Below are 19,671 nucleotides of genomic sequence, written 5' to 3'. Positions count from 1 at the left end.
AATTTGTCAGTAGGAAAAGGGAGAGAAGGAAACATAGTAGGTGAATATGGATTGGGGGGAAGAACTGAAAGAGGAAGCTGCCTTGTAGAATTTTGCACAGAGCATAACTTAATCATAGCTAAAACTTTGTTCAAGAATCATAAAAGAAGGTTGTATACCTGGAAGAATCCTGGAGATACTAAAAGGTATCAGATAGATTATATAATGGTAAGACAGAGATTTAGGAACCAGGTTTTAAATTGTAAGACATTTCCAGGGGCAGATGTGGATTCTGACCACAATCTATTGGTTATGAACTGCAGATTGAAACTGAAGAAACTGCAAAAAGGTGGGAATTTAAGGAGATGGGACCTGGATAAACTGAAAGAACCAGAGGTTGTAGAGAGTTTCAGGGAGAGCATAAGGGAACAATTGACAGGAATGGGGGAAAGAAATACAGTAGAAGTGGAATGGGTAGCTCTGAGGGATGAAGTAGTGAAGGCAGCAGAGGATAAGTAGGTAAAAAGTCGAGGGCTAATAGAAATCCTTGGGTAACAGAAGAAATATTGAATTTAATTGATGAAAGGAGAAAATATAAAAATGCAGTAAATGAAGCAGGCAAAAAGGAATACAAACGTCTCAAAAATGAGATCAACAGGAAGTGCAAAATGGCTAAGCAGGCATGGCTAGAGGACAAATGTAAGGATGTAGAGGCTTGTCTCACTAGGGGTAAGATAGATACTGCCTACAGGAAAATTAAAGAGACCTTTGGAGAGAAGAGAACCACTTGTATGAATATCAAGAGTTCAGTTGGCAACCCTGTTCTAAGCAAAGAAGGGAAGGCAGAAAGGTGGAAGGAGTATATAGAGGGTTTATACAAGGGCGATGTACTTGAGGACAATATTATGGAAATGGAAGAGGATGAAGATGAAGATGAAATGGGAGATAAAATACTGCGTGAAGAGTTTGACAGAGCACTGGAAGACCTGAGTCGAAACAAGGCCCCGGGAGTAGACAACATTCCATTAGAACTACTGATGGCCTTGGGAGAGCCAGTCCTGACAAACCTCTACCATCTGGTGAGCAAGATGTATGAGACAGGCGAAATACCCTCAGACTTCAAGAAGAATATAATAATTCCAATCCCAAAGAAAGCAGGTGTTGACAGATGTGAAAATTACCAAACTATCAGTTTAATAAGTCACAGTTGCAAAATACTAACTCGAATTCTTTACAGACGAATGGAAAAACTGGTAGAAGCGGACCTCGGGGAAGATCAGTTTGGATTCCGTAGAAATGTTGGAACACATGAGGCAATACTAACCTTATGACTTATCTTAGAAGAAAGATTAAGAAAAGGCAAACCTACATTTCTAGCATTTGTAGACTTAGAGAAAGCTTTTGACAATGTTAACTGGAATACTCTCTTTCAAATTCTGAAGGTGGCAGGGGTAAAATACAAGGAGCGAAAGGCTATTTACAATTTGTACAGAAACCAGATTGCAGTTATAAGAGTCGAGGGGCATGAAAGGGAAGCAGTGGTTGGGAAAGGAGTGAGACAGTGTTGTAGCCTCTCCCCAATGTTATTCAATCTGTATATTGAGCAAGCAGTAAAGGAAGCAAAAGAAAAATTCGGAGTAGGTATTAAAATTCATGGAGAAGAAGTAAAAACTTTGAGGTTCGCCGATGACATTGTAATTCTGTCAGAGACAGCAAAGGACTTGGAAGAGCAGTTGAACATCAACAAAAGCAAAACAGGATAATGGAATGTAGTCAAATTAAATCGAGTGATGCTGAGGGGATTAGATTAGGAAATGAGACACTTAAAGTAGTAAAATAACTGATGATGGTCAGAGTAGAGAGGATATAAAATGTAGACTGGCAATGGCAAGGAAATCGTTTCTGAAGAAGGGAAATTTGTTAACATCTAGTATAGATTTAAGTGTCAGGAAGTCATTTCTGAAAGTATTTGTATGGAGTGTAGCCATGTATGGAAGTGAAACATGGATGATAACCAGTTTGGACAAGAAGAGAATAGAAGCTTTCGAAATGTGGTGCTACAGAAGAATGCTGAAGATAAGGTGGGTAGATCACGTAACTAATGAGGAGGTATTGAATAGGATTGGGGAGAAGAGAAGTTTGTGGCACAACTTGACTAGAAGAAGGGATCGGTTGGTAGGACATGTTTTGAGGCATCAAGGGATCACAAATTTAGCATTGGAGGGCAGCGTGGAGGGTAAAAATCGTAGAGGGAGACCAAGAGATCAATACACTAAGGAGATTCAGAAGGATGTAGATTGCAGTAGGTACTGGGAGATGAAGAAGCTTGCACAGGATAGAGTAGCATGGAGAGCTGCATCAAACCAGTCTCAGGACTGAAGACCACAACAACAACAACTAAGTGTACTGCCATAAAACGCAGCCTTTGGTTTTCCTTGCCCACAACATTTTCCATGTGATGGTTCCAATTTAAGTTGCCTGTAATTGCAATCTCTTGGTATTTATTTGAGTCAACAACCTTCAAAGTTTGTGTGGTTTATTATACAGCCAAAATGTAACAGATTTTTTGGTACTCATGTGGAAGACAACAAACTTTATTGTTGGGGGTCAATTGACACTTTATGCACTATGTAGCTATCTTGTCTAACTCATTTTGTAGTATTTTTATCTTCTGATGCATTATTAGACAGTAAATGGCAACATCATAGGCAAACTACATAAGAGGGCTACTTATATTGTCTCCAAAACCATTTATATTTATTAAGAGCAGCAGAGGGTTATTAACAACAGCAGAGGGCCTATAGTGTTTCCTACTTCAATTTCATTAGATTACTTCTTGTCTATTACTATAAACTGCGACATTTCTGACAGTAAATCACAAATCCAGTCACATATTTGAGGTGGTACTCCTGTGGTCTCTTAGTTTATCCAGGTAAATAATTTCACATAGCTTCTGAGTGTACAGAATTAACTTTAATTCATGAACATTAAAATACAAGTGTGTTCAGTGAGGGCAGATAACTGAAAGCATGGAACTTATGAACAAAGGAGAAGCTAAAGGTTCACATCAGAGGGATCATCTGTAAGGACTGCTTATCTCATAACACACAAGCACAAAAATGCATACCCAAACTAAGCTCATTGACATCAGCAACTATAAATGATCAATTGAAAGATGAACACTTTATGGCTGTAAGTGTTGATCATGGAGTTGTTACCCGCTTCCAACCATGATTGAACATTCAATTCATTTTGTGGTGTATAGCTGGCAGGCAATGTGCTGATGTTAAAGCCAGTGTCTGTCAGGAATGTTGTGCCTGTCTGCTTTGTAAAGGCTTTCTGATGGAGTGGAATATGTGTTTAGAAATGGCTGTTGGGAATATTGTGTAGATACTGCTCTGCTTCCATGAATGAACTGGCTGTTTGAGTAACCACTATGAAGTACACTGTGCAGGATGTTGGATGAAATGTTTGTGATACAAGCATACTCCATTGGTGTTGTTCCACTGACATTGTCATTTCCATGGTGATGACTCCTGCTTGAAATGGTCCTGAGTTTGACTATTGGTACTCCATTGTTGCTGCTGCATGCACATCTATGCTACCAGGGCCTCCACTGCGCTTCACAAGTTTCAGATTTCCCAAGAAATTCTCAGCAGGCATCACATCATGATGGTTATACAGTCAAACAGCTGTTTTTGCATTTTACACAGTGAGGAATCAACTTTTTTTTTACATTTTTGTAAGCTATGTCTGGTTTGGGTGCATTGCAATACCCAGTGCCAATGCTCTGTTTGGTGGCACAAACTGCTCGTCACCAAAGTAAATTTCTTGTGGTCATTGATTACTTGTTTTGTCAAAATATATCCCCCCATTACTATGAACCAGGCTTGCAGTTGGGTAGATGTAAATTGCAAAGGCCAAATTACAGGCACAGTCTGGATGAACTGTTGGATCTAACAAACTAATAGCTTATTGCTTTGAACTGTGGCAATGGCTCGACTACAGAACTTGTTGTTATATATAGTTTCAAACCAATCTGAGGTGGTAGATTGTTTAAGTCTGGCTTAACTTCCTCTTCTGTGTCAAACAAAAATGTTTACTGTGCTGTGAAGTGTGTGTGTTGCAGAATTAATGCTGTGTTTGTCATACTGCATATAGTTCATGTCCAGAATTGCCAAGGGAGCAAGCTTCAAAATCTGTATATCATCACATAGTTCATTAATCTTGTGAAAATGGTTCAAATGGCTCTGAGCACTATGGGACTCAACTGCTGAGGTCATTAGTCCCCTAGAACTTAGAACTAGTTAAACCTAACTAACCTAAGGACATCACAAACATCCATGCCCGAGGCAGGATTCGAACCTGCGACCGTAGCGGTCTTGCGGTTCCAGACTGCAGCGCCTTTAACCGCACGGCCACTTCGGCCGGCATTAATCTTGTGAATGATGGTTTGGAATAACCTGTTGCATTTGTTTGTTGAATTTGTGTGTATTTCCACAATTTGTTGAAAATGCCATTTTTGTAAACGCTCAAATTTCTTAGGTTCACCAATTACATGGGCTCTTAGTTTGTCCACATAAATTATTGCACATAGCTTAAGAGCAAACAGAATTAACTTTTATTCTAGAACATCAAATTACAAGAGCATTCAGTAAAGGCAGATAACTGAAAGCATATAGCTAACAAATTATGGAAAGGATAAAAATGTATATCAGGGTGTTCACTATAAGGACCACTAATCTCAGGTCACATGAGCACAAAAATGTATCACTGCCACACTTCATAAGCCTGTAGATTAATTAGAGGCATGTGTGAGAAATGGTGTCAAAAGCCTTTTGCAAGTCTAAAAATATGGAATCATCTGTTGAAGGTGTAGTGGAAAAGTTAATGTGAGTGTGTCTCTTGCATAATATTTTGGATCTGTAATATCAACACTGGCAAAATAACAGTTATTCCAATATGAATATGGATGGAAGAATTGTGTGTAAAATACAGTTTAATTATTTCAGACATAAATTCTTTATAAAGATATTGCTTGTGTTTGATTGTTGGTAATACATTTGTACTTCCTCAGCTGGTCCAGTTCATTGTCGAAGACAGAGGGGCTCATTGGAGAGATTATGAAGCCTTATTCTTGCTATTCATGGTAATGGTAAAACCATTGTTCCACCGAGTTTTGCAATATGAAGAATGCCCAGTTATGATCAAAGCAATTAAAAAATTGAAAGAATATATCGATGAAATAATGCTCCATGCCAAGCGCATTATAGGATTTTTTTCAAAGGGAGAACATGAAACACTGGAATTTTTTATGAAGACTAGCAAGGTAAATTGTGCAATTTTTATTTGTGTCATAATGATTTTATTACAACCATTTTTAATATTTTATTCTGCAATGTCTTTTCAGCATGAGGTTCCTTCCTACCTTGTGACTGCAACTGCTACTGTTACCATCCTTATTTATCATCATGTAAATAACTTAAATTTCTGTTTTTATTTATTTTTCCCACTTTGATTAAATGATGAAAATGAACACTTAATTTAAGATTCTTAGTTACATAAAAGTATATCTTGAATCTTCCTGGCAGATTAAATTAAGTACTGGACTAGTATTCAAACCTGGGACCTTTACGCTTTGTGAGCAATGGTTCAGTTGACTAAGCTACCCAAGCACAGTTCATGACCCACCACCAGTACCTCACTTCCACCTTCCAAATTTCATGGACATTCTACTACATACCTTGTGGGACTACTACTCCTAGAAGAAAGGATATAGCAGAGAATTGGATTAGCTGCAGCCTGGAGGGTTGTTTATACAATGAATTTTCATTCTGCAGTGTAGTGTGCACTGACATGAAGAAAATTCCAGGTAGATCAAAACTCTTTTAATCTGTTAGGAAAATCCACATCAGCTTAAATTCTGCTGTAGAGTGAAAACTCATTTTGAAAACTTTGTCCTGATTAAAGTATCAAAACTGTTGCCATGGGGAAATAAAAAAATCAGGCTGTGAAACAATTTTTTTTCATAGAAAATACACAAATTAACCGAAATTGTACTATAAGGAAGCAAATAGTGCTTCCAGCATATTGAGGAATCTGAGATGCAGTTTACATGTGCCAAGTAAAGTGCTTCTCTGTGTGGAATGCTAGGTTACACTTGCTACAGCCATGCATGTGTTTTGTTTTATGCAGGCCAATCATGTATCTACAAATTTTTTTATATTTTACCTATATGTGTTTAAATATCATTCTTGTAACCAGTTGAAACATAAGGAATTTGTGCTTTAGTTTCAAGCAGGTAGTTTTTGTGACATTTTCTGTTTTCAAAATGTATAAGGTGACTACAAATGATAGCTACATACATAATTCGCAAAGTTTTCCCAATACACAGAATACTCCGCCATCTTTTGGACATACATCCTGTTGTATTTTGTAAGTTTGAGATCAGTAAAAAATTAATTTATGAGCCCCTATTTAGTGACACATCAAATTCCACTTTGTGATTTCATTAATAACAAATGATGAATGTAAGTGGCTGCAGTCCATTCCAGGAGTCTGGCCCCAGTGTTCACTTATGCAATATAAATATTACTATTACAAACCATCCTTACATACCACAATATTTATTTTGTAAACACCATGAACAAAAGTGTCTCAGTAACAACAGGCTTTGGCCATGTTTTCTGACTGTCAGCAATGTACTTTTGGATGGGATTTATTTACCTTGACATCAACTCACTCTGAACTGCCTTTTGTCATCTCTCTAAAATCTGTTTACAGTCATGGTTCTCCCCACCTGTTTAAGGAATGTGAGGTCACAAGAACAAACTACTTTGTAGTAGTATTAAACTACCTGAAGGCTAGTACTATTTTATGTCAGTTTTAACTCTAAAGACTTTTTACATTGTATATTAAATTAGTTGGAATGTATGTTAATCCAGTAGCAACCATATTGGATTGTATTATTCTTTCCACAACTTGGTCTGACATATTAGAAAACCAAAATAAGCAGAATTTTTACAAATTTTAAAACAACTGTGGATTTATGTGTAAATATCTCATCTTAAGTGAATTTTTGTGCTTATTTAAAACTGATCTTCGATTTTGCATGTCTACAATATTTCTGAAATTATGGAGAATGTTATATTATGATTGGTTTTTAACAATAATGGAAATTCCTTCAATGTGTGGAGCACAACCAAGACACATAATAGGAGAAAGCATTCACAGTAGCTTTTGAGCACTAATCTTTTCCAACAAAAGTATACAACCACACAGACATCCAAATGCACACTCCCAAGACCTCGATAAGGCTGCTTATTGATATTTGATTACTGAAAGCAGCCGCCTGAGGCCTGAGCTGATGAAGGTGGGGAGGGATAGCGAAGGATGGAAGTCGTGGGACAGATGACTCCGCGATCATGCAACAAGACAAAAGGGGTACTGAGGGTGGAGCAAAAAGAAGTGTAGGAGGAGAGTGACAAGGCAAAAGACAGGGAGAAAGACAAAAGGTGAAGATGAAGAGGCAGAAAGGGAGGGGAGAGAGAACAGAGAGGGGTTGAAAAGGAGGGAGAGGAGAGGGAATGAAGTAGGGAGAGGAGAGGTGATGAGGGGCTAGAGAGAAAGAGAGAGAATGCCTGCATGATGACATGAGGGGGGGGGGGGGGGAGGAAGAGTGGCAGGGGAGTATGCAGTCTATGATCAGTACAGAGAAGGAGTAGTGTGGATAGAAGAGAGAAGGTAAAAGGTTAGGTGAGGCAGTGGGCACAGGTTAGCAGAGGTTTAGGCCACGGGTAATTGCAAGACCACAGAGCATATTGGAGATGCCATTCCTATCTGTGCAGCTCAGAGAAACTTGTGCTGGAGAGGAGTATCCAAATGGCCCACATTGTGAAGTAGTTGTTAAAAGTCATTTGTGTCACATGTTCAGCAACTGTTTGTATTTTGCAGTTTGCCACAGGTTGACAATGGCCATTCATGTGAACAGACAGTTGGTTACTTGTCATACCCACATAGAATACCACACTGTAATTGTAGCATAGCTGATATAAAACATGGCTGCTATCACATGTGGTCCTGACTTTTACTGCATAGGAAGTGCCTGTGACTGGACTTTGGTAGTAGGTGGTGTATGGGGAAGATTTTGCACCTGGAACAACTGCAAGGGAATGATCCATGGGATGCAGGGTTGGGAATAGAATTGGAATAGAGTTTGACAATGATATTCTGTAGGTTGTGTGGGTGTCTGAACACTGCTTTGTGGAATGTGCGTAGGATTTTGAGTAAGTTATCCTTTAGCTCAGGGCACAGTGACAGGTAATCGAAGCACTGGTGGAGGATGTGGTTGAGCTTTTCAAGGCCAGGGTGATACTGGGTGAGCAGAGGAGTGCTGGATGGTGACTGATTAATAGGTCTACTGGTGTTGAATCAGCAGATGGCGCAGGAGATTTGTTTATGGATGAGCTGGATGGAGAATTGTCTATCAGTAAAGACTCTGGTAAGGTTATCAGTATAGTTCAACAACTCCTGCTTCCCACTATGGATGTGGCATTCATGGATGGTGAGGCTGTAAGGAAGAGACTTTCTGCCATGGAACAGGTGACAGCAGTCAAAGTGGAGATACTGTTAGTAGTTGGTGCACTTGATACTGACAGACAAGTTTATGGAACGATCAGTGAGGTCAAGGTCAACGTCTAGTAAAGGTGGCTCAATGAATTGAGAAGGACCAAGTAAAGGGGATTTAGGAATAGGTGTTGAGGTTAGCAAGGGAAGAGCAAAGGTTGTCTTTGTCATGAGCCCAGAATATGAAAATGAAATCAATGAACCTGAACCAGACAAGAGGTTTTAAGTGTTGACTAAATAGGAAGGATTCCTCCAGATAAGTTGCATAGGATGGTACCATGGATTTGTTTGCAGATTTGGCCTTAAAAAACAAAATAATTGTGGGTCAGGATGTGGTTGGCTGGGAGGATTTGGAAAGAGGTGGTGGGTTTGGCATCAGGATGATGTTGGGAAAGGTAGTGTTCCATGGCCGCAAGGCCATGGACATGAAGGCTGTTGGTTTACAAGAATGTCACATCCTCAGTGACCAGCAAGGTGTCCAGTGGTGATGGGACAGGAACTGTGGTGAGGTGGTGAAGGAAGTAAGCAGTCTCTTGGATGCAGTATGGAATACTATTGACAATAATTTGGCAGTGTTGGTCAACAAAGCCTGAGGTTCATTCTGTGTGTGGAAGCATTGTACCCAGCCACAATGGAACTAACAGTAGAGTGACTTGTGGGTGTGGGTCTGTGGAGTTTGGAGAGTAGGTAAAAGGTAGGAGCATGAGGGGCTGTGGGTTTGAGGAGGGATATGCAATCACATGTCAGATTTTTGGGTGAACATAAGGCCTTGAGGAGCTGCTTGAGGTCATTTTGGGCATCTGGAATGGAATCATGGTTGTAAGGTGTGTATGCAGAGGAGTTGGAAAGTTGGTGGAGACCCTCAGCCACATAGTCACTATGATTCACAACCACTGTGGTGAAGCCTTTGCCTCCAGGAAGGAAGTTGGGATCTGGACCGTTTTTCAGGTTGTTGATAGCAGTGTGTTTCATAGCAGTGATGTTGCACTCATTGGGAAGTGGTTTATGAAAGGAAAGTGAGGCCAAGTTAGAAGAGAGGAATTTCTGAAAGGTTGCCAAGGGATGGCTGGGTAGAAGTTTAGGTGAATCAAATTTGGAGGGAAGTCAGAATTGTTTTAAACAAGGTTCTGTGTGAGGTTTTGGTTGGCTGTTGTTAGTAGCATGCATGGTGAAGAAAAGTTTCCACTGCAAAGAATAAGTAAAGAAAAGATGGTGCTTTACACATACAGCATGGCTGAAATGGGGTTTGGTGCTAAGGGGAGAGGGGGGAATTAAGATAGTACTGAAACTTCTACAGAGGTTAGAGCTTTGGTTGAAAGATTGACAGCAGTTTTATAGGATGGGTGTTCAAGAGTAGTGTGTTTTATGGAGGTTGGGAAAAGTTTTTGAAGATGTGGAAGGCAGAGTAAGTCAACACGTCATGGTGTGGGAGTTGTGAAGTGTAGTCATGAGTGTTGGATCAGAGGGGTAAACTTTTTCTTGGCTGTAGATAGTCCTATGTGGGCATAAGACAGAAGCAGCTGGGATAGCTTTCTCAGGTGCTGCTAGGAATGCTGTTCCAACTGTTGAAGGGCAAGGGTTTCTATTGCAGTGATGGCATTCAGGAAGATGGGGTTACAGAGTAAATAATTCAGCAAAAGGAGTAGAAGCTGTCAAGCATAGTTGGAGTTTATATTGTATGGTTATGAAGTGCCATATTCGTGAGGGTAAGAGACTGATGGAAATAGAAAAGGTGAAGATTCTTGCAGCAGGTTGTGTGACAGCTTGAGACACCAATTTTTATGGTAAACCCATTAGGTGAGATACCATGTGCCAGATAGAATTTTAGAAAGAGGGTGTGTGATTTGAGTTTCGCAAAGGCAAATGAGAGGTTTTAGAGTTGGCAAAGGTAGAATGAGCAGAGACTCTTGGCTTGATGGTCAAGGGACAAAATGAGCACTGAATTTTTTATGAAAAGGACCAAAATAAGGAAGTGGAAATCTATAGTCAAAGTGTATAATGGTATATAGGAATTTCAGAAAATGTTTTAAAGAAGCAGGAAGTAGTGGACACACCCATAAATAAATAAATTCAATCACAAATTGATGTGCGCAACAGTAAGAAACACACATGACTATAAATAAACATATGAAATTGTACAATGAGATCATAAATACACATTCATCTTCAGCTAAGAGTGTATTCAGGCAGTATGAGTTGGTAGAGGAGAATACATTAAAAATTGCACTGGAATTCAATGTTCTAAAAGGGATTGCTGACATGAAAATAGGGATTGTAATATGGCACTGTTTAGTGTGGTGGATCGTTAAAACAGCAGATGTTCTAACTGTGCAACATAGGGTGGCTGTTATTTGTTTTCAACTTAGGTAGTGCAGAGGAGAATGAAGTATAAAAATATTAATGAATAAAGAATAGACAGTGAGTTGTAGGTAAGTAAAGAGTGACAGTAACATAGGTAAAAGAGGATGGGAATGCTGAAATTACTGTAGTGAATGGCTACTGCCAAACTGTGGCAAACCATCCAGCTGCCAAACATGGTGCACATCACAATACAGATGACTTCATTAGCTGATACTCTTCCCAGGTATGCAGCCAGATAATGTAGTCATCTTGACACAATATTTCAATGGATCAACTGGCCATCATCTTTTGGTAAGTATGCTGATGCACAATATATCCAAACTGAGTTTCCAACAGAACTGGTAGCTCCTTTATTCACTGTGATTGGCCCATCACACATTCACAAATAGCAGCACTGCTTCCTTCAAGTGCAAGTGAACCAGTAGTGGAAGAAATAGGTAAAAGGATTTATTGCTAGCAGAACACTAACTAAAAGAATCTTCCTGTCAAAATGAAGACCTTTGTTCTTTATCAAATTTCAATAGATTATTTTAAAACAAATTTCCAGTAGTGGGTAGCAGGAGTGATCATTTGCATCTCATTATACCATAACTTATGTCCGTCATTAAGACAGTGTTTTGCCACTGCAGATTTCTCTGGCTGGAAAAACGATTGTGACAATGGTGTTCTACACATCAGTCATGAATAGTAAGGATGTTTTGGAAAATATAAACCATCCCACAGTGACAAGGAATTTTGTATAATCCATGTTTCCTTAGTCCTAAAACATCCTTTTCTGATACAAGAAGGGATCTAATCTTATCTAGTGGTATGAATACACTTTTGATGTCATATCTTCTTAAAATTCTCGAAATTTTTGAGGATATACTCCCAACAAAAGGTAAAAATACAACAGATTTACAAGTATCCTCTGATGGTTTCCGTGGTGGCCCAAACTGCAGAGCATGAGATATTTGCTGGTCGGTATAACCCTTCTGCTAAAAAAAAAACAACTTTAAGATGATCCAGTTCCTATAGCAAATTTTCTGTGTCAGAAATGGCATAGGCTCTCTTCAACAACATCTGCAAGGTCCCCATACATTGGTGTTGTGGATGACAGCTGATTGCAAGAAGATAATGATCAGTATGCATATGTTTATGATATACACTATTCCTCAAAGCCCCATAATCATTTCTGTGAACCAAAACATCAAGAAAAGGAATATTGCCGTCTTTGTCAAATTCTATTGCATACTGGTCATTATGTTCATAATGTTGTGGTATGAAAAGGAATATAATTGTTGTTTTGCTGAACTACATGGACATATATAGAATGAATATACATTGCAATTAAGTAGTAATAATAAGCCATAACATAAAAGAATTTTCAAACAAAACAAAAATAATGGTGTTTACGTAGAACTTCTGTTTTGCAGGAAGTATTATGACATCCCCATGATTTAAATATCACTTGTGCATTTGTTTAATAGAAATTAATTTGACATTTTGTAAATTTGTGACGTGACAACAAACATCATTAATAATAAAGAAACTGTACTATTAGATCATTTGCAATTAAAACGTTGAGTATATTTGCATCAGAGATCCAAGAACATATCTTTGTTGATGTACAGTAGAAATTAGTGTTGCATTTTGTGACTTGGTGACACAAAAAAAATATGGTTAATATCAAACAAACACAGTGACTGTGCTGCAGAGTATTTTTGACATTTTTTTGTGAACAACATAAATATCATGAACATGTAAAATAAAACATGTAACCCCATATAACATTGAAGTGTACTTAAGGATATAAAATAAGTTAATGGATGAACACATCCACTTTATACTTCTTCATTATTCTGGCAATTTGTGAAGAAACATTTACCACACATGGAAGAAAAGCCGAATACTCTTTCTTCTTCCTCTTTCATAGGCTTTTCTGTCACCACAGTGTTCATTCCAAAAAGTAGATAAAATTGTGGAAGATATGTCAGGGACAGTTAGAGGAACCATCACAAATAATATGTGAATAGTACTGAATGGTTAAAATTTCAGTGTTCAAACTATATTCTCTCTTGTGTCAGTTGTCACTGATTACACAAAACTATGCCCTTCCGCTTATTATATGCCCAAACAGACAAAAGAAGCTTTAATGTTGAGTGTTCTGTAGGTAGCATATACTTAGTAAAAGTCATATTGTTGGTACATTTTAAGCTGTATTAATGATTACTTACTTCATTTAGCATGTGACTGTTGGGCATGTCCAATATTCATCTGTGAAGATATTCCATACTAAATTTCAGTTTGATAAATAAAATATAATCTTTAATGCACTTTAAGATATATAAACTGCTTGTGTTTTATGCAAAAAAGATACATGCCAACCATCGTGCTACAGAGGAAACATGCCAAATCTGTCACTGCTCCTGTTCTAAATTTTGGCAAGTTCTTCTGTGGGGTTCGATAAGCAATCTAGCAAATAAGATTTTAATTTGTTTCTAAAATAATTTTTAGTATTAATTTCACTAATGTAAACAAACAAAGGCACAAATAAATGAAAAAAACAACCTGGCTATTTGATTCACAATTTCCTTTTAGTTTGTACAGTAACTTTTGTGTCTTTGGCATTAGCTGTAGTAATAAGCAAGAAACATATTTGGTGTGCCAAGGATACATTCACACTTCCAATTTCAAATTTGTTGTGTTCTGGTGTGTACAATGATTGTTTGATTGCAGGAATGGCTGTGCTACTTTGATGGTGAAGATAAGTCATCAAAACCATGTGACCAGTACCTCCCAGACAATGAGGTTGGTGCAAACATGTTTATGAAGTAAGAAGTCAGCCACTTGTATATTGTAACACTGCAAGAGCTTAGTATTCCTCTGGAGTAATTCTGTGGTAATGTTTTATTTTCAGGATATACATTTGAAATATAGTTACTTAAATCGAAGACGCAGAAAAGATCAAACAGATGATACTAAAGAAAAATGTAAGTAGTCTCTGGTGTTTGTTTGGCACAGCTAATACCTCATGGGCTGTGTTCTTATATTTAATTAGATTAAGTTTAACATTTATGTGAGGAGGTGAGTTGACATAATGATTTCCAATCACTAGCCCATTAATAGATGAATGTCAAGTTATGATATTGGGAATGGTTAAGATCTGGATGATCAGCAAAATATGAATACAGCATCAGACCGCCGCAAGCATTCCATCAAGTGGAGTAGCACAGTGAAGTCTCAATTAAAAGGAGCTGGATTCAAAATTGCATCCCCCATTTTAATTTAGATTTACTGCAAATTATTTAAATCACTTCATGTGAATATAAGGATCACTCCTACCATAGATCATGACACTTTTCTTCACCACCCTCTTCAAATTACCATAAGATGGATTCCTTCTCTAACCATTTTATTGTTTGTGTGAGTTGAAATAAATTTATTCCTCTTCTGTATCTGTTTTCAGAATGTGATTTTAGCAGATATGGATTCATGATGACAAAACTATTTGTAAGTTGAACCCTAAATAATGGTTTTATTTAGGAAGTATACTCTAGAAACAAAGCATTTCAGAAATTTGAGCACTGTGTGAAGGAATATGAATTAAACTGTCTCATTAAATGAGGCAAATTTGTTAAGGAAATGAATGTTATTAGTGCTTCCCTTCTTTTGTATAGAACCACATTTATAGTCACAGACTGTAACTGACAAACCTTCCTTTCATATGGATACAGAATAGTTATTAATTTCATTGTGAATGAACAGTTATCAACTCTACTGGCTTGGGAAATTTCCAAGAAAAATCTTTCTATGAGCTACATATTACAGTCGAAATGAAAGTATAGGAAGGAATATTCCTCCAGAAGTGAATGATAAAATATATCTCTACCACACATGTACCTGTCTCTTTAATATATTTAACTGAGACTGAAAGGGCTTTCATTGCTTGTGACACATCTAGGTGATTATGGTGGCCACACTGATATCTGAAGACTGAAGCACCAACTGAAGACTGAAGCACCAGCTTACCAGAAAAAGTGTTCTTTGAATGTGGGAATAAAAGGTGCTGGCTGCCAAAAATGTATCATATACTAGCAGATCACCCTACCAAATCGACACGCAAGTCGCCGAAGTGGCGTCAACTCGGAAGACTTGCACCAAGCGAACAGTCTACCCGACGGGAGACCCTAGCCACATGGCATTTCCATCACCCTACCAAAGTCAGAATATTTTCAGCAGGTGCTATTTTGTTACTGAGCATTGCATTCTTATTGGTGATTAAACTCTTCCCTATGATTCTCTTAAAATTATTTATCATTTCAAATTAAAGATTATCTCTTTATTAGATATTAAAATGGAAGTAGTTAATCACTACAAATAACCCCCTTACAGTTGCAGCACATCTTGTTTTGAAGGCTGGTGACATTGACTCACAGTACTGTCTACAGCTTTGCGTATTTATTAGCAGTCTATTTTATTTGCTCCCTTAAAAAATCCACCAACATAGTTATATTATCATAATCATCATCATCATCAGTGTTCTGCCAAAAGGCAGGTTTTCACATAGTAGTTCTCCAGGCTGCCCAGTCTTCTGCCATCCTCTTCAGGTCTGCATAATTTCCTCTTCCCTTTATGTCATCTATCATCTTGTATCTCCTTCTTCCTTTCAGTCTTCTCCCACAAACCAATCCTTCCAAACCAGCCAGCAAGCACTCCCTTCTCAATGAATGTCACAACCAGTTCTTTTTCCTTTCTCTTACAACCTTCAGCAGACATCTTCTCTCACCTACCCTTTCCAATACTCTTTCATTATTCACTCTTTTCATCCAGCTTATTCTCCCCATTCTCCTCCACATCCACATCTCAAATGCTTCTAACCTTTTTTCATCCTCTCATCTCAGCATCCATGTTTCTGCCCCATACAGTGTGACACACCAGACAAAACATTTGCCAAGCCTTTTCCTTTGACCTTTATCTAATTTTACACATCAGAGTCTCCTCGTTCTGTTGAATGCCTCCTTCGCTATGGCAGTTCAAGTTTCCACCTCCAGGTACCATCTCAAGTCTTCAGTTATTGTACTTCCAAGATATTTAAATGCACCTACTTGGCTAATGGTGGATTGTCCTGTTTTAATATTGGACAGTCTGTGTCTTGAACTGATTACCATACTCTTTGTTTTTGCTGTGTTTATTTGCATCCCATATTCCACACAAGCTTCATTCAGATCTTTCAGCTTGTTATTCACTGTCCAATCACTTTCTGCCACTAATACTATGTCATCAGCAAATCTTATACTTCTATTCTCTTTCCACCAATACATATTCCTCTTTTCCCATCTAAGACTTTTGCAATAATCTCTTCAAGGTATGAGTTAAACAACAGTGAGGAAAGGCAACAACCTTGTCTAACACCTCGTCCAATGCTGCTTTTTTCTGACATTTCATTTACAATCCTTATCCTTACTTTCTGGTGTAAATATAGATTCTGTATCAGTCATCTCTCTTTCCAGTCTACTGCTTTCCTCTTCAAAATATCCATCAGCTTGTTCCACTGAACTCTGTCAAAAGCCTTTTCTAAATCTATAAAAACTGCAAAGATTTCTCTACCTTTTTTCATATATCTTTCCCCTATAGTTCTTAACAGGCCAATAGCATCTCTTATTCCTTTTCCTCTTCTAAATCTGAACTGCTCCTCTCCAATCCCTCTATACATCTTGCCATATAGCTTTCTATTCAACACTCTCAGCAAGACTTTAGCTGCGTGAGAAATTAGACTGATGGTCCTATACTCTTCACATTTTTTAGTGTTTCTCTTTTTCTCTACTGCTATCGTAACTGTTGCAAGGAAGTCCTCAGGCCATTCCCCTTTATCATATATCTCATTACAGAGGTAGACTATTTCTTGTCTTGCCTTGTTTCCCAGGCTCTTCAACAGTTCTGCTGGCAAATCATCAATTCCAATGCCTTCCTATTCTTCATCTCCTTCAGCACCTTTTCTACTTCTGCTTCCAAGATGGTGAATCCCTTCCATCTTCCAGCACATATTGCTCCTCTCCAATGTTATTAATTTTGCTTTGTATTTCATCCCCCTTATACAGACGTTCAATGTATTCTTGGCATCTGTTCAAGACATCCTGTGGCTCTTCTGCTGGAGTACCATCCGCTCTTTCTATTTTCATGTTATTCCTATTTCTTTTACCTTCAAAAACTATTTCACTAGCCCATCTATACATCATTTCATACTTTCCCTCTTTCTCCATTTTCTCTATTTTGTCACATTTCTGTTTCATCCATTTTTCCCTTGCTTCTTCAGTTTCTCTTCTTAATTCATTATTCAGTTTCCTGTGCCTCTTTGTGCCTTCTTCAGTTTCTACATTTTTCCACTTTCTCTGCTCTTCCATCTTTTTCAATATGTTTTCTGTTATCCATTCTTTCCAGGTGCTTTGTGATACTCTAATACCTAGTACTTCTTTGGCAGAGTCCATGCGTCCTTCCTTCATTTTTATCCATTTGTCATTAACACTTTCACCAACACTACCTCTTTCCCATTTTTCCATAAATCTGTTTTCCAAATCTGACGCCTTTCCTACCTACTTGAGTCTTTCTATGTTTAGTCTTTCTTTTGCTTTACCTCTCCAGACTTTTTTCAACTTCACTTGTATTTCTCCCACTACTAGGTTGTGGTCTGAATTTATATCCACTCCTGGATAAGATTTGGCATTCTTCAATCAGTTCCTAAACCTTTTTTGTATCATGATGTAGTCCATTTCCCTATTCAAATTTGATATCCATGTGTAACATCTCCTTTTGTGGTGTACAAATAATGTATTACCCACTGCTAATGAATTTCCTTTACAGAAACTAATTAGTCATTCACCTCTCTCATTTCTTATTCCTAATCCAAATTTTCCTACTGTATCTTCAGCTCTTTCTTCACCCACTACTGCATTCCAGTCCCCCATGATGATAATGCAGGCAGTTCTATTTTCTTTCTCGATGAGTTCTTGTATTTTTTCATAATATTTTCCCACTTCCTCATGTCTGTGCTGTCTGGTTGGCATATATACCTGTATTAACACCAAATCTTTTGAACTACCCTTCAGTCGTATCATCATCAGTCTTCCATCAATATATTGTACCTTCATTACATTATTTTTCAGCTTTTACCCTATCAATATTCCTACTCTGTTTTCATCACTCTTGATTACCCCTGAGTAAAAGAGCTTATAATCTACACTTTCTATCTCACCATTCTATACCCATCTCATTTCTCTCCCCATCTCATCTAACCTGTTCCTTTCCATCTCCTGTTTTGCATCCTTGAGCTTTCCTGCTTGCAGTAGTGTCCTCACATTCCATGTTACAATCCTTATCTTTCCTTCCTTCACTGTCCCTTTCTTCCTTTCAGATATGTCTACTCTCAATGTGTTCCTCTCCCGGAGATCCAAATGAGTGGAAGTTTTAACTCCAGAATCTTTCACATGGGGAGACATACCGTGTACTACTTGGGAATGTAATGTGGTAGTTTCCCATTACTTTCCATGTAGGCAGTAGGATGCCCAGCCTAAAATCGGTCACTCACTATGAGTCAGATGCTGCCTGTAGCCACCCCTCCGGGGTACAATCACTACTTGTACTCTTTTTGTACCCAAAGAGAACAGGTGCCTCTTCCACCAGCTTCACCATTCCGAAAGACTCTTTCTCTGCTGTCACTACCATTGAGGTCTTATACATACAACAGGAAATGACAGGAAAAGGACTTAGTGAGGACAGGTTTGGGATAGGAAAGGGGGAGCGATAGGCCATTGTGGGACACACTTTGTCTGGCTCCTCCCATTTGGCCTGTCTGGCTTGGGTGACCCTTCTGGAAGCTAAGCTACCTCTGGCATAGCCCTCCAGATCCAGAGCACACAAACCTCCTCACCCACACGGACAATGCTATGTTCAGGCGGTGTCCCCTGAGGAGGAGTTACATTATGGGTACCAACAAATGTGAAGATCCAGATTGGAAATTGGAATCTACATAGTTGATTCCTCTAATCACCCCTCTAATCACACATAGACAGAATTTAAGGGTCTCACCTCCCTTATCAGCAGGTTTGAAGTACTGTCAAATGATCTTTCACAAAACCCAAAGAAATTCTGGTCATATATAATGGCAAATATGTTATTGTCCAGTTCTTAGTGAACAAGGCAGGAGTGAAGGTGGGGATAGCAAAGAAAAACCTGAAATGCTTAACTATGGTTTCAAATGGTCCTTTACAAAAGAAAACTCAGGAGAATTGCCCTAATTTAATCCTCATATCATTGAAAAGATGAGTGGAATCAGTATTAGTATCAATGGTGCTGAGACACAGATGAAGTTGTTAAAACTGAACGAAGTTCCAGGGCTTGATGGAATCCCTATCAGATTCTGTATTAAATTTGTAGCTGAGGTAGCCCCTTTTCTAACTATAAACTATCATAGATCCCTCAAACAAAAAACTGTGGCCAGTAGTTGGAAAAAAACACAGTTAACGCCCATCTACAAGAAGGGTAGTAGAAATGATCCACAAAACTGCTGTCCGATATCTTTGACATCAATTTGTTGCAGAATGTTAGAACATATTTCGAGTTCAAACATAATGAGATATCTTGAACAGAAAGACCTTCTACATGCCATCCAGCATGGAGTCTGAAAACATCGATCATGTGAAACCCAACTGACACTTTTCTCACATGACA

This window comes from Schistocerca nitens, chromosome 4, assembly GCF_023898315.1.
Source record: "Schistocerca nitens isolate TAMUIC-IGC-003100 chromosome 4, iqSchNite1.1, whole genome shotgun sequence".
NCBI lineage: Eukaryota > Metazoa > Arthropoda > Insecta > Orthoptera > Acrididae > Schistocerca > Schistocerca nitens.
This window is presented reverse-complemented; position numbering follows the sequence as displayed.